Genomic DNA, 11,959 nt, shown 5'->3' on the forward strand with positions numbered 1-11,959 from the left:
GGCCTCTCACGGCATTCATTGAGAGCACCTGAGTGTTCACCCCCTTGACTGCAACAAGAGCAATGGCAGATCCTCTGAGGCCTGGTGTAGCCCTGGCGCTTACCCCTGGGGCTGCCCTGAGAGGAACTTCGAAGGAGGTAGATTGTCTTCGAAAACCTGCCTCCCACCTCTGACTGCCCTCTCCAATTACTTCCTCCCTCGGCCATTCCTCCTCCTCCCCAGCTATTCTGAGTTTCCTCAGTGAGGTCTTGCTGTTGTCTGCGCTTCCATACACTGTTCCTTATGCTGGTCTATTATTCCTGTGCTCCCATTTCCTAAGCACCCTGCTCTCAGCCAAATGCTCATGGCAATCACAGAAACATCACAGATGGGGTATTAAAGATGATGTGCCTTAATGTCTAAATCGTCCAGGAATAACCACCATTTATAAGAGGGCGTTCTGGAGACACACACCCAAAGAAAAGAACTCACAAAGGTATTCGTTCTAGTGAAATATCACACTTTAAATAACATTAATAAAAATCACGGCTTGGGAATTCCCTGGCAGTCCATAGTTAGGACTCCACGCTCTCACTACTGAGGGTCCGGGTTCCATCCCTGGTTGGGGAACTAAAATCCCACAAGCCACGTGTCTTGGCCAAAAAAAAAAATCATGGTAATTGCTAGCATTTATTAAGCACAGGCACAGTGCTAGGTACTTTACCTAGATATTGTTTAATCTTCATAACAACCCAAAGAGGTCAATCTTATCATTATCCCCATTTACAGGTGAGAAAAATTGAAATTTACAGTAATTGCTCAGGGCCTCAAACTCATAAGCAGTGGAGCTGGGATTGGAAGGATGCGGGCTTGGCGGGGCAGGGGGGATGCAGCAGGTGTAGTGACAGAAAAAACATCTAGGTAGAAATCCTCTTAAGACAAGTCCCTGGGCTTCTAAGTCTTTCATTTTAATCTATAGCAGTGGTTTTCATCCAAGTATGCTCCAGGACCAGCCACACCAACATCAGCGTCACCCGAGAACTTGTTGGAAATGTAAATTATTCATCCCTCAAGACCTGGCTCAGTAGGTCTGGGATAGGGCCGGAATTTGCATTTCTTTTTTTAAAAAATAAATTTACTTATTTTATTTATTTTTGGCTGTACATGATCCGTTGGAAAGCACCTCACCCCCTAACCCTCACTGTGTTCTGGGCCACCGAGCTTGGTTCCTAATTGGTCCTCTAATTCCCTCTCTAGAATGGGATGCTCACCTGTTCCTATTTAGCAGCGTCCTGATGGCTAGTGGGGTCCTTGCAAACCCCTCTTGCCCAAGAGCCTAGACTGTGCCCTTATCCCCCACCTCCAGCCTTTGCTGTGTCAAAGTGGGCAGATGCCCCCTTCTCCCCCCACACCCCATCTCATTGAAACAAGATGCTGTCTCTGCCTGAGCATCTTCATTGTGTCACCTAAATCAGACCTTTAACCATCAGTGACATTATGTGCTAAATCCAAGTCGTACCTGACACATAATCAGCCCAAGTCCTTAAACCTCAAAATTTAGACCTCTAACTGCCTTGAGGGTCAGCTCTATTAGTAACTCCATTCCCACTAATCCTACCCCAGCCTTGTCTTGGCTTCTCATCCCCCTCTCCCCACAGCCGAGTGGTTGACCCTCACAGTCCTAATGGGGAGAAATAAGCTCTTTAAGGCACCACTCTGAGAGGGGTCCTTACCAGATTCACCCACTCTGGGGATCAGAGTCTTGGCTGCTATTGCAACCTGATTCAGGAAATTCTTAATAATACCTGAATGGGTTATTTAAACTTGGGGGCTTTGTAATGCTATTAAGATGATTAAGGGGCTTCCCTGGTGGCGCAGTGGTTGAGAGTCCGCCTGCCAATGCAGGGGACATGGGTTCGTGCCCCGGTCCGGAAAGATCCCCCATGCCGCGGAGCGGCTGGGCCCATGAGCCATGGCCGCTAAGCCTGCGCGACCAGAGCCTGTGCTCCGCAATGGGAGAGGCCACAACAGTGAGAGGCCCGCATACAGTTAAAAAAAAAAAAAAAAAAGATGATTAAGAATGACCAGTTAGTTACACAATATGGAATTAAGTATTCCATAACCCTCTAGGGGTTATATGGGGGGGTGACTATAAAGGGATAGGAGAAGAGGGGTTACTGAGGTGATGGAATTGTTCTGTATCCTGATTATGGTAATGGTTACACAAATCTAAACACAATGTTAACATTGTTATAAAAAAAAAACCTCCGTGGAGGACATTTGTCAGTACATGCTACAGCCTTTAGAGTTCATACCCTTTGACCCAGGGCTTTCCCTTGGGAATTTATTCCCAAAGAAACAACCAGAAGCTCACAAATAATTACATACAAAGATGCTAATGCAGACTTATTTACAAGAAGCAAAAAAAAAAAGATACAATTTACAGCAATAGGAGAAGTGGTTAAAATAAAAATTAAATACATCCATATAGTATTATACATGCATTAGGAGTGATGTTTTTGAAGAAAATGTAATGCTAGGGGAACATATTAACATTGTGTCAGGTGAGAAAAGCAGGCCACAGAATACGATTCTGAAAAATAATCCTGATTATGGATTATTTTGAAAATAGAAAGAGCACTGGAGGGAAATACATCAAGATGTTAAGTAACATCTTTAAACGGTGGGATTATGGGGGATTTTGATTTTTTTTATATTTTCAGGTCTGTAACAAGTATTTTAAAATAAGCATCTATTACCCCGATAGGTGGGGAGGAAATGAACATTACCCTTTCTCCCCAAAGGAATCAAGGGCTGGATACGGGGTGGGGATGAGGCAGGCAGAGGTTAGCATGTGAGAGAATAGAAAGGTGCAGGGGCTCAGTGGAGGAAAAAGAAAGCTGAAACTGGGGGAGTCCTATCTCCAGTTAGCAGAAGCAGAGGGAACGTGTTGGAGGCAGGCTGCTCAGAAAATCCCCAGGGAACTTTTGGGGACAGGGCTCTTGAGTCTTGTAACCTCTACAAGTAGGGCACGGCTTCATGAGAACTTGTTAGATCAGCGCTGCCCCTCACAAGCACCACCATCTTTCTTTCTACCGTTTATCAAGTATCTTCCGCTCTGAGTACTATGCTAGGTACTTACCGTGTGCTACCTGTAACCCCCTCAACAGCTGATCAGATGAGGAAACCGAGTCATAGGGACCTTTGCTTCAGCTTGGAAGAGACCTACAAGTGATATCATTCTTCCCCCAAGCGGTCTTCACTTCAACATCAAATTATTGGGAATACTCTTCCCAAATATCTGCAGGGAAGAACTAAAATAATAGAGCAGGAACTGAGCTTTCCCTGATCCCCTCAGGCCTTACCATTGTCATCAACACCTGCCCGCTGGCTGCCAACGGCCAGCACCTGCATCTCTGCCTGAGGGCTTTCTCAGGCCACCGAAAGCCCTGCCCCCTCTCTCCAACAGAACCGTTGAGACAGAGCTGACGGGCCAGAAAAGGTACAGCCCACACCAAGAGCTCTCAAGCAATGACTGAGAGGAGTGAATGTACAAATACCACACTGCCCTCAGTCCTCAAGTGGGATCATTGAATCTACGCTGTTCAACACTGACTCCCAGAGTTCCCCAGTGGGATTAAGTTCAATTTCCCATGATGGTAGCTGGCTTGACAGAGCGCCCCGAATTGTATTGGCTGCCTTCTTTTCTTTGTCTCGCTTGCCCACACTCCTGTGGGTGTTTCCTGGACTCACCTCCCAAATTAACTTGAATTCTTGTCTCAGGGTCTGCATCTGGAGGATCTCCAACTAATACCATTTCAGTGCCCCATCATAAAGTTCTAATATGATCTATTTCTTATGGCAAATACCTTTCATGTCCTCATCACACGTGGATAAAAATGTCATAACATCGTATATCTGTTTATTTTTTTAAAAGCAGGCATTACATTTAAGCTTTCTCTCTCTTTTTTTTTTTTTTTTTTTCACCGTACGCGGGCCTCTCACTGTTGTAGCCTCTCCCTTTGTGGAGCACAGGCTCCAGACGCGCAGACTCAGCTGCCATGACTCACGGGCCCAGCCGCTCCGCGGCATGTGAGATCTTCCCGGACGGGGGCACGAACCCGTGTCCCCTGCATCAGCAGGCGGACTCTCAACCACTGCGCCACCAGGGAAGCCCCGTACTGAAAATTTTAAGTTATTTACTTCTAGTTTGCATGTCCCTACATACTTTATACTGCTCTTAATATTTATCAAGAAGTCCGTATGTAAACCTCCTTCATTCCAAATCCTTTCCCCTTACCAGCACTCCTGAGTCCGCTATTTCTTCCATGTTTCCTTTTTCTTTTTATTCTTTTTCCTCAGCGCCTCAGGTTTACCAGATAAGGAATTTATTACAAAGAAGGAAAGGACGTGGAAAGAACAAGACAAAGATGACAAAGGTTTCCCGGAAACCACTGACCTTCTATGGAATTCTTTTAATTTTCTGGCTCTATTTTGAGCCAGTTCCCCAGTTTTCTACACGTGGCTTACGGTTTGGGCCTAAAACCTGACACAGTCCAGAAAAAAAGTTCACCATCTAAGTAATGAAACCCATGAATAATTGGCTTACGGTTTGGGCCTAAAACCTGACACAGTCCAGAAAAAAAGTTCACCATCTAAGTAATGAAACCCATGAATAATTCCTTTTCACCCACTCCAGGGAAATTATCATAATAAAAATTTTTTTCAGGGTAAAGCATTTCACCCCTCACTTAGTTCTTTTACACATTGAATTATATCATAATAGTGTTCTGGGATTGATAAGTTTTAATACTGAAAGTTTTCAAATGAACAAACAGGTTCAGAGAGGTTAAGTAACTTGAGCAAGATCACAGAGTAAGTGGCAGAAGTGTCACTTGAATCCAGGTCTCCTGAATCAAAGTTCAACTCTGTTTTCCACCAAACTACACTGCCTCACTTAGATTTTCCTTGTTAACAAGGTTGATGAGCTAACTCATGAGTATCTCATCATCCAAAATAACCACTCCACCCCTTTTCTATTGAACTCACGTAACATGAAGCACTCTTCATTTGTATTCGTTCAGTTCATTTCATGTCTCTGAAACCACGGACCTGGACTCATTGTAGGTGCTTGAGTTTACTTACGACAGAAAGTCAAACACATGCATTGCCAAATTCACCAGTGAGTCAAGAGTGAGGCTGATACAGGTTCATGACCCATAAAGGCCATTAGGGGTAAAAATAATGATTGGACATAAAAAGCAGTCAGTTTCGAAACTTTTTTTGAAAAACAAAATCAAGAAGATAGAAAGTGCTTTATTTTATTCTTGACATGGATTTTCTTCTTTTACCAGCTTCTAGAATAACCAAAAAAGAATCGACTTTTCCTCATCCATCTGACCAACATTTACTGAGTCTGTTACACACAGTTTTAAGGTGCTGGGGAGCTACTGCACAGACACAACATGACAAAACTACTGCATGAATGAAAATGCCATTCACAAAATGTCACCTTACATCTTTATATATATATATATATATTTTTTTTTTTTTTTTTTTTTTTTTTTTGCGGTACGCGGGCCTCTCACTGTTGTGGCCTCTCCCGTTGCGGAGCACAGGCTCCAGACGCGCAGGCTCAGCGGCCATGGCTCACGGGCCCAGCCGCTCCACGGCATGTGGGATCCTCCCAGACCGGCGCACGAACCCATGTCCCCTGCATCGGCAGGTGGACTCTCAACCACTGCGCCACCAGGGAAGCCCTACATCTTGTATTTTAAAGAAATGAATATTTGACATAAGTCAGAGAGATGAGCAGGAAGGAGCTTCAGTTCTTAGCACTCAAAGACACCATGCCACAATGGTTGTACCTGTGTTTGAGAAGGTCCTAAAAGAGATACGTTATTTTTATCAAAATGAGATGTATTTATCTAAACACTGATGTAAAATCACTTGTAAATATGATATATTTTGTTTTGCTATAGCAAAACAGATATGATAGCAGCTTTTTTGCATATTTAGCTAGAATAAATCATTCTTACTGACATTAGCAGCTGTGTAGTTAGTAAAGAATTACTGTTGCTATTACTTGGTGGTATTTATAAACACTTTTATTTTCTAAGTGCTTTACAATCACTTATTGTCTAATTAATATCTAATCATCTGTTTACAAGTAATAATCACACATGTAGAGCAGTTTAATCAAAACTTCGAATGCAGCCGCCATCATACTCAAGAATGTTGTGTCAATTTTTGTCCCTCCTTGATGCAATTTGGGTCCAGACATACCACCAAAACAGATAACACAACAGAAAAAAAAATGAATAAAGATTCCTCACTTGGATTTGAGCATAATTTGGAATCACAGCTTTTGCATGACAATTATCTGAATGTCAGTGGATAAGAATATAGGTAATTTTCAACACTTAAGTGCTCAATTACACAGACGTATAAAAATTTTAATTTATTTAAGTGACAAAATTGGATGATAGTTTATAGTAAGTATTCAAGGGCAGACACCAATTTAACATTGGAACTGTTATCACAATCGCCGTTTCAGTGATTTTCGTAAGAGATCAAATGTAGCAAAGGTGGTTGGAGACCTTCGAGGTTAATCTAACCAGATTCACATGTAGACCAAGCTATGGCCAGTACAAACACCTGCCACTTTTAATTATCCAATATAAGTGGATGTACTGCTGTCTCTCTCGAGTCTCCCCAAGTGTTCCATGAAAGGATTTTTTAAGCAGGTAAATATGCATACTAATCCAGCTTTTTCCCCTAGGATAAATTTTCCTACAAGTAGAATTGCTGAGTCAGAGGACTTGCATTTTTAAGGCTTTATATACATATTTTTTGGATGCTATTGTCAAATTGTCCTCCAGAATAGTTGACCAAATCACCACTTCTCCTGATAATCCCCAAGGGCTGTCTTTCTTGGTTATTGATCTGCCATTACCAGCTTTCTTCCTTCTTGCTTTCCCACCAGGCAGTTTCTCAGTACTGCAGCAAATACTGCAGGGTCTTGAGGATTGTGTCAGGGGCCTTCTGAACGTGCTACAAATGTGCTTGACTGACAAGTGAAGCATCAAGACCATCCAATGCCAGAACAGATAAATTCATTTACAAGTAAACTATTATTACAATCCTTGGACTTTATACGAATTGATTTGAATGGCCTGGACTCCAAAGCGAAATCATCATCTTGCAAAATCTGTCCTTGGTATCTTTGAAAGCTCAAAGAGAGATTTGGTTTAATCTTCTGTATTAGTTTCCTATTGCTGCTGTAACAATTTACCTCAAATGTAGTGGCTTAAAACAACACACATTTATTATCTTAAAGTTCTGGAGGTCAGAAGTCTGAAAGGGATCTCAGTGGACTAAAACCAATGTATCAGCAAGATTGCATTTCTTCTGGAGCCTCTAGAGGAGGCTTTTTCCAGCTGCTAGAGCTGCCTGCATTGCGTGGCTCACAACCCTCTTCCTTCCATCTCAAGAACAGCAATTGCACCACTCCAGCCTCTGCTTCAGGAGTTGTATCTTCTCTAACGCTCCTGCCTGCCTCTTTCTCTCGAAAAGACCCTTGTGATGACACTGGGCCCACCTGGGTAATCCAGGATACTCACTCCCATTGCAAGATCTTGAATCTAATTACATCTGTAAAATCCCTTTTGCCATGTAAAGCAACATATTTCCCAGGTTCTGGGAATTAGGATGTGGACATATTTGTGGGGGGGCATTATTCTGAATACCACACCTTCCTTAGCATGAGCTGGACCTGGTATCTCATCTCCAGATATTCGAACAATACATTCTCTGTAATTCTAATACTTCGTAATTTGTGAAAGCCTACTCTGTGTCAAGCACAGGCACTATGCCAGGTTTGCAGAAAAGAATCCGTGATTAGAGAGGTTAAGTAGTTTACCCAAAGTCATGGAGCTGGTCAATGGCAGAGCTGAGTTTCAAACTCAGGTCTGTTGGACTTCAAAGCCCCTGCTCATCATATGTTGCCTCTGCAGCTCATTTCCCATACCCTGCTTGGCTTGCTCTCTTTGGAGAGCCTTCTTGTCGAAAGCTTTTCATTTAGTTTGACATTAAATAATACAACCTAGCTAGGTAAAACCTTTTATTAAGCCCCTATAAATCTCATATTTGACTCATTCAGTAGGTACCAATGGAGGATGTCATCTTGAAACACGCATTCAAGTTGTCTTCACATCCTCTAATAAATCTTCCAAAAAGTAGCATCAGATGGGCTCTTCCTCCATCATACAAGCAGAAGTAGACTCAGCAGGTTATCTTCTCTGTGAGTGAAATGTAAATCTCTGAATAATATCAGGTAGTGCTGGTGAGAACTGATCTTTCCAAAGGCTCCCAAGTATATCAGATATCTTATTCTTGAAAAAAGAGAGCCTAACACTTTAGGGGTATAAGTTCCTGTCTTAATAAAGTTTCTCATTGTCTCTGCTTCACTCCACAAGGTTCTCAGCCTTGGTTGTACATTAGAATCACCTGGCGGCGGGCCTTTCAAACCCCCTGAGGCTACATTCCCACTCTATAGATATTCTGGCCTAATTGGCCTTGGGAAGAGTATCAGAACTTTTAAAATTACAAAACCAAAAAGAAGAGTTGAGAACCCCTATGGTGAAGGAGATATGGTGAGAGACTTTACTAAGACATGGGTCTTGACCCCAGAGCTATTAGGCTCTCTTTTTTCCAAGAATCTCTATTTTGTTTACATTGAAAGAAATAAGCCCTATTAATGTATGCGTCCCACGAAGCTGACTATGTGAAAACCATTATGTCTAAAAGCAATCATGTTAAACCTAGTCTACTTACGTGCCGGATGACAGGCTATGTTGAATGACTGATTCACTAATGGTGCTTGAGAATAACTATATACAGTCAGTGCGCTTCCACAGAAGCCCATCTTTGCTACAAGAATAAATTCTCTTGAGTAAGCAACTAAGCAAGCATGGAATAAGCACTTTCAAAGAAAAATAATCCTTTATTTCTGCAAAATAGTCTGGATAACCTCACCACACCATTCAACCATAAGAACTTAATAGGAGCAAAACCATTAGCATTAAACCATGGCAGTCCCTAGCACATATAACACCACCATTGCTCAAAACATTTTTGGAGTAATTCTTTTGAAATTTTCATCGTGGCAGCTTTATAAGGCCACTTATGAAAAGCAATTATATTGGAATTTTTGGATCCAAAGACGTATTAACCAGATTCATCATTCACCTATCAAACTATCAATCAATAACCCTCAATGATGACTGTGCCCTCTGATGATATCCCATAAGAACAGAGGGGTGGTTTACTCTGGCAAAAAATTCCTGAAGGGCTAGGGATCTTAAGTGAGGAAGGTGACCCAAAGCTAGGCTCTGAAGTCATGTTTTTTAACACCTTTATTGGAGTATAATTGCTTTACAATGTTGTGCTAGTTTCTGCTGTATAACAAAGTGAATCAGCTATACATATACATATATCCCCAAATCTCCTCCCTCTTGCGTCTCCCTCCCACCCTCCTTATCCCACGCCTCTAGGTGGTCACAAAGCACTGAGCTGATCTCCCTGTGCTATGCGGCTGCTTCCCACTAGCTATCTATTTTACATTTGGTAGTATATGTGGCATAAGTGGCATAAGTCTATGCCACTCTCTCACTTCGTCCCAGCTTGCCCTTCCCCCTCCCCATGTCCTCAAGTCCATTGTCTACATCTGCGTCTTTATTCCTGTTCTACCCTGAAGTCAATTCTTGTAGAGCATATGTCCTCAAACTTTAATGTGCGTAAGAATCACCTGGAGAACTTGTTAAACTAGTTTGTTGAGCCCCATTCCCAGAGACTCTAATTCAGTAGGCCTGGGTAGGGCGAGTCAATTTGATGTTCCATCAGCTCACAGGTATTGCCTGAGGCCCACATTTTAAGTAACACTGTTGTAGGGTGAAACTGAAGATAAAAATACTCATGTGAGGGACTTACCTGGTGGCACAGTGGTTAAGAATCCGCCTGCCAATACTAGGAGATACGGGTTCGAGCCCTGGTTCAGAAAGATCCCACATGCCGCGGAGCAACTAAGCCTGTGCGCCACAACTACTCAGCCTCTGCTCTAGAGCCCACAAGCCACAACTACTGAAGCCCACATGCCTAGAGCTCATGCTCCGAAACAAGATAAGCCACCACAGTGAGAAGCCCGTGCACCACAATGAAGACACAATGCAGCCAAAAATAAGTCAATTTTCAAAAATCATTTAAAAAATACTCACGTGAACATGTAAGTTCTATTATCCTTTTTTAAAAGGATAGAAATTATCAAAAAGACTCAGGAACCAACTTGGAGAGACTCCTGCCAACCAAAGATGAAAAGGGAAGCATCCAAAGGGTAAGAACTGCAATGGATTGAAATCCACCACGTACGTTTAAATCCATGAGTTCCTAATACTACCAAAAGAAAAAAGTCCCAAACAAACCCAAAACCTCAGTTGTCTGCATTGGAAAATTCAAGGGAACAAATGCATTATTTTGAAAACTGGGAACTGGAGGGAAAGAATTAAGCATGTATCTTACCTTTCCTCTACAAACTGTACCTCTGGGTGACCAAATAATAAGGAAGGAGACAAAAAAAAAAAAAAAATAAGGAGAAGTGTATCATTGTAGAATGAGTAATGAAGAAGGTAATGAAAAAAGCAATGAATGAGACTAGCCATATATTATAATGCCAAGTGAATGACTGGATCTAGACATTGAGCATCAACAGCTGCTAACATGACAAAAACACAATCCCAAATGTTATATGCTCCTGATAGAGGTACATGCACCACCTATGAAGCAGTTTGCCAAGTAAATAGAACCTGGCTGTGACCACACCTCTTGATCCAAGACCAATTTACGGGAAATACAGAAGGGATAAAGGAGTATGGTAACGGCACAGGGATGCAATCAACAAAATCCAAATTGTGGGGCGCTCTATAGGACAAACCCAGTTTGTACAATCAAAAAATTGAAAGAGGCAGTGCGCTGGGCACTCCCGCGGCTCCGTCTCCTGCTACAGCGGTGTGTGGACAGAACAGACCCAGGGGCGCCCCTCGCTCCCGCCTCTGACCACCTCCAACCTGTGTTCCACTCGCAACCTTTGGAACCAGCCGCTCAGCTGTCCTCGGCCACCGGGACCGCCAACACCATATTTTGAGCTTAACTCCGTATTAGCGATCCACCACGAGCTCCCAGATTCGTCAGAATGATTCCACCGAGGTGGAGGCGGCCGTCAACCTACTGGTCAACATGCATCTGCCGGCCTCCCGCACCTACCTCTCTCTGGGCTCCTATTTCCACCACCACGACGCGACTCTGGAGGGCCTGGGCCACTTTTTCCGCGAAGTGCCCGAGGGGAAGCGTGAGGACGCCCAGCGCGGCAGCCGCGCCCTCTTCTAGGACGTGCAGAAGCGTCTCAGGATGAGTGGGGTGAAACCCAGGACGCTGGGGAAGCCGTCGTGCTCGCGGAGAACCTGAACCAGGCCCTTGTAGACCTGCACGCCCTGGGCTCTGCCCGCGCAGAACCCCGCCTCTGTGACTTCCGGGAGAACCGCCTCCTATATGAGCAGGTGAAACTCATCCAGAAGGTGGGAACTCATCCCACCTGACCAACCTCCGCAGGCCGGCTGGTCCCCAGGGGGAGCTGGGCGAGGCCCTCGTCGAAAGGCTCACCCTCCAGCACGAGTAGGAGCGTCCGGAGCCCAGTGGCCTTTGAGGAGCCCCTCTGGCGTCAGGGCTTCTGCTTGAAGCCCCGCTCTGCAGCCACTAGGCAGCTTTTAATCACCCTGGAGCTCTCTCCCAAGCCTTGGACCAAATGGAAACAATAAAGCTTTTTGCAGAAAAAAAAAATTGAAAGAAACCATATCTAGAAGACATAGAAATCAATTGAAATATAGACTATATTATTAGGATCCTAATTCAAAACACTGTAAAAAAATTA

The 11,959-nt window shown here is 43.5% G+C and overlaps 1 pseudogene; it reads left to right on the forward strand.

The window, feature by feature from the left end:
* Positions 1-10,652: 10,652 nt before the first annotated feature.
* Positions 10,653-11,707, forward strand: LOC136142012 (ferritin light chain pseudogene; annotated as a pseudogene).
* The last annotated feature ends 252 nt before the right edge of the window (positions 11,708-11,959 follow it).

This window comes from Phocoena phocoena, chromosome X, assembly GCF_963924675.1.
Source record: "Phocoena phocoena chromosome X, mPhoPho1.1, whole genome shotgun sequence".
In the NCBI taxonomy this organism is placed as follows: domain Eukaryota; kingdom Metazoa; phylum Chordata; class Mammalia; order Artiodactyla; family Phocoenidae; genus Phocoena; species Phocoena phocoena.